This window comes from Penaeus monodon, chromosome 6 (assembly GCF_015228065.2).
Source record: "Penaeus monodon isolate SGIC_2016 chromosome 6, NSTDA_Pmon_1, whole genome shotgun sequence".
Lineage (NCBI taxonomy): Eukaryota > Metazoa > Arthropoda > Malacostraca > Decapoda > Penaeidae > Penaeus > Penaeus monodon.
In genome coordinates this window covers 27,312,804-27,317,430 of record NC_051391.1, presented here as the reverse complement: position 1 = coordinate 27,317,430, position 4,627 = coordinate 27,312,804, and positions in this window count along the sequence as shown.

Below are 4,627 nucleotides of genomic sequence, written 5' to 3'. Positions count from 1 at the left end.
GCAGCTGTATATTAGAAAAAAAATCTTCAACATCAGCGATACCTTTGTAAATGGTTCTCGTAGTTCCTACTTTATATTTTCCATTATAGAACTTGAAATGAACGCAAAACCACAATACAATGAATATGTAGATACTTTATCATGTGTGAGTGGTTTTGTGTGTGTGGGGTGTGTGTTTTGTGTGTGCGTGTGTGTTTGTGTGTGTGTGTGGTGTGTTGTGTTTGTGTGTGTGTGTGTCCGCGTCGCGCGCGCAATGTCTATAGAAGTACTAAGTATTTCAGTCAGTTTGGTGATTAGTAATGCAACAGTATGTATAATTTTTTCGATTATTCTGATCATATTTTTCGCTATTCTTCTTCTATAAGTCGAATCGCATAAATCAGCTGAGCGAGAAAAATGTGGCGCTTGCTTTTCTTTCTCTCTTTGTTGGATTTCTTGGCTATAACCAGCGGCATGTGGCCAAGGTTATTAAGCTAATGGATCCTATTTATTCTATCAGTCTATATAAGGTCATAAAAGTTTTGTCTCCTTTAGAAAAGCGATTAAACTTACTGATGATTCTTTCATCATCTGAAAGTATTTTTGATAGTGTAAATTCTAATTTTTTAATTTCTATTTTTTAAGATGTTCTCTTTTTGTTTGTGTATTGGCTGCATGCTATTAAAATAGGGTTTTATGGTTAGGTTTGGTATTGCAATTTTGGCATTGTGGAGGGAAATTCTTTTCTATGTAGGGAGTGAGGTGGGTAAATCTTGTAGTGTTGGCCCTAAGGCGGGCCAACACCACCTCCTCCTTCTCTCCTTCCTGCGGGCTGTGTCCCACAGTTCTATGTTTTGTTTTATTTTGTTTATGATTTGGGGGTTTGTTTCCACTCACTTTGCCACAGGAGATGGATTTTTGCTTTTATAAGAGACACAAAACACCTGAGATTTGTACGGACTATGCTAAGGTCCAGATGACCAGTTGACCAGGTTAATTTGTCAGCCTGCTCATTGCCATGGATACCAGAGTGGCCGGGTACCCATATTAGCTTGATTGATTTATTGGCACCATGTAGCTTACGAATGATATTACCCAGTAATTAATTTTTGGTGGTTTCTAATGATTTAATGGCTTTAAGTGAACTGAATGAATCTGAAAAAATGACTATTCTATCGTGGGTCGTCGATAGTGCAAAATCAATGGCAAAAAGTTCAGCAAGAAAGATCGATGTATGAACTTTAGTTCACATTCAGTCGACCATACACCCGCACCCACATCTGTCTTGGAACCGTCGGTATATATATGAAAAAAAGGTAGATGTTTAACAAGGATCTCTCTGAACCTCTGGCGTACCTCCACCCTCCGGCGCCAGGGCCCTTTGGCTATTCGAAGCCAGGCTTCCAGATAGAGAAGTTGGGGGTTCCATGGCGCTAAAATTGAATGAACCAGGGTATCGATGGTAGAGAGATCTATACCGACTTCTCGACGAGGTCGTGGAGGTCTCGTGGAAAAGGGCCTAGTGCCACTATTGCCATTAGGGTGGCTTGGGTCTCGAGAAACCTTTGCGGCATAGGTCAGTGTCAATTTGGCCGCGTCTGAGTCGGAAGGGTGGTACTCCTGACTCCACCTCAAGGTGCTCGATCCGAGTTACATTTTAGGTCTCCAACACACACACGTAAACAAGCATTCACACAGCATCCCAAACCATTCAAACTTGTTCTCGATGCCGAACCATACACGAAATCTACTTTCGACCTAATCAGGCTCTATAACCTTTAGCAAGACTGTCTATCAGCTCCCCATTTATTACCAGGGAATGCACTTTAATAAATTTAGTGCTCTTTGACATTTATTCTTTAACTGACCAATGTGGTCTTTCCAAAATGAGTCTACTATCAAAAAATAGCCAAGAATTTGAAGGGTATTGGGTGGTTGTCTAGAGTTAGCCTGATGTTTGGCTTTCTCCTATGTGAAAAAAATACCCCAATACTCTTTCTAATGGAGGCCCCAGTTATGGAATTTATCCACTGCCAATTGGATGCGATTTGCTGAGAATTCTGCATTACTGCTGGAGTGCCATAATGGCCCCCAATCATCAGCGTACACGAATATTAAGATCCCCAGGAGGAGCTTTGGGCAAAAATGTCGAAGAAGTGACATTGTCGGAAAATAATTTGGACAGCAAAATTCCTGTCAGAAATGAAATTTTTAATAAAACAAGGCAAGTTTCCACGTATTTGGCCTTCTGAGTAGGGGCCCTATCGCCGTGTTTTTGTCGTAGTCTTTTTCTGTATATAAGAATACTGAAATCAAATGATCTTTTTTTGGCAATTGCCTCTTTGAATATGACTGTCCAGCTTTACTAGTTTTAGAGTTTGGCGTCCTTTCGGAAACTGCACTGCTCGTCAACTAGCAAATTACTGAATTTAAAATATGCAATAGCCTACTGTTAACAATTCGTTCCATGACCCTTTCATAAACAAATTGTCAACGCAATTGGGCGGTAGGAGATGGCAAATCTGGGATTACCCCCGCCTTCAATATGGGAATGATATGGGCGAAGTGCATGAGTTTGGAAAAGTGTGGCTTTTCAAATTTCATTGTACATTTCTAGCAACTTAATCATGGCATCATAATTAGATGCTTTATCATCTCATATCGAATCTATCGGGGCCTGGGGGTGTTCCTCTACAGGCTTCTAGGGTTCGGACAAGCTCATCCATTGTTAGATCTTTATTGTAATCAAAGTCATCTCCTGTGGCAAAGTGAATAGGTGCAGCTCAGCCCCTTCCTTGATGGTCAAGAATGCGGGATGGTAGTTGTCTGAGCTGCTTGTATGAGAGGACTGCCTGGTGAGTGCATAGCAATGTCTCTAGGTGAATCTAAATTGTTTCCCTCGTGAATGATGTTGATTTTTAAAGATGTTTTTTCTTATTGATTTATTGATAGTGGACCAAAACCCCTGATACTTTGGTATTGCTGTTAATTGTAGAGACAAAGTCTGCAAGGTCTTATTTCTCTACGAGGCCCTAGCTCTTGCTTGTTTGTAATTGCAAAATTCTCATTTGTGATGTTATTTTTGAAAAGCCTGTAGGCCTTATTGCGTCGGCCACAGCGCCCTACGGCAATTGGTGTTCCACCATGGAACTCTATGCTTAACGCTATCTGTTAAAATTAATGCTTTCTCATAAGCTAATGTCTCAGTCTCCTTTTTTAGGATGGCTGCATTCAGCAGATCCTGACTGATGGGGACCTACACAGTTAGCTCATTGGGAAATTGGCTAGTTACATGTGATGGTGTCATGGGGCTTCAGCACATTTATGGCTACATATTTACTCGAGTCTTATCAATACATCTTAATGTGGGTGTCCGAATTTTTGGCATCTATTACAATTCATTGGCTTTTGGACATAGGGTCTTACTTGAACACGTTCATAACCGACGTTGACATACTCTGAGATTTTATTTAAAGCAAAGGTAAAAAAACACAGTCCAGTTTTCGTTCGCACATTCCCATCCTTCTTGGTCATACAATGAACGTCCACTACGTCTTGGTCCTTCATGCTCTCAAGAATTTCACTTTCTTCCATCGTTCCTCAAATCCCTGTGAAAGATTGCCCCTTACAAGTATTTGGTGCAATAGGGATAGTTACTTGTAACTCGAAGATCATGAATTGCGTCAGCTTAAGTAAATCCTTAATCTGGGAGTTATATTGTACTTTAACAAGGAGGCTTCCATCTCGCAATTTTTTGACAAAATCAAAATCGCTGTCCACTTGACCATCAAGGACCTTTTTGATGATAAAGGGATTCACGTTCAAAAGTGATTGATTTTCATTCACACATTTTACATTCGCGAACTCGCATTCTCAGTGGGATTTTGAAAAGTGGTCTTCTCGTTTTGTCATTTGTGGGGTTCCGTGTTCAGGGTCGAATTCGTCATAGGTTGGTCATGAGTTCGCCCCTCCTCTTGAGGAGGAGAAGGGGTAACCGGGTATCTTTCATCCTGGATATCGGACCAGGTCGACTCTTGGCTCAAAATTGTTGTCCTGAAGGGATCAAAAACTCTTAACTTTGGTATCAACCTAACAGCAATAGCTAAGAGAGTTAGGCAGTTTTCCGTCCTCTACCCCCCAATGGAGGCCTGGTTGCGTTCTCCAGTACCACAGAGGGATCGAGTTATGTGGAGGACACTTCCTTACCGCCAAACTTACCTAGGTGAAGGATGGTAATTCAATGCCCACCCCTCAAGCGAATACGGGAGTTCATGAGGAACTCCGGCAGGCTCAGGAAAGTCACATTAAGGGGAAATATTTAGGAAAAGAAAAAGTGCGCCCAAAGGACGCCCCAGACTACTGGGCTTCCCTACCCAGGGGTCAAAGCCACAAGGGCTACCCTGGTGTAGAAGAGAGAGCTGCGGGTCTGAGGTGGGGTGCTGACTACGCCTACTGTAGCCTCGTGTCACCTGCAAAACAAGAGCACTGAAGGTGCAGGCAAAGCACTAAAGTACGAAAAGATCTGTAATTACAGGTTTTTACTTTATTTCAAATTACTTTACAACTCAGAAGCAACAATGTCAAGTGAAACGAGAGGCCCCAGGCTCCAGGGTAGCTCTTGTGGCACAAGACTTATAAATTTTTTGCT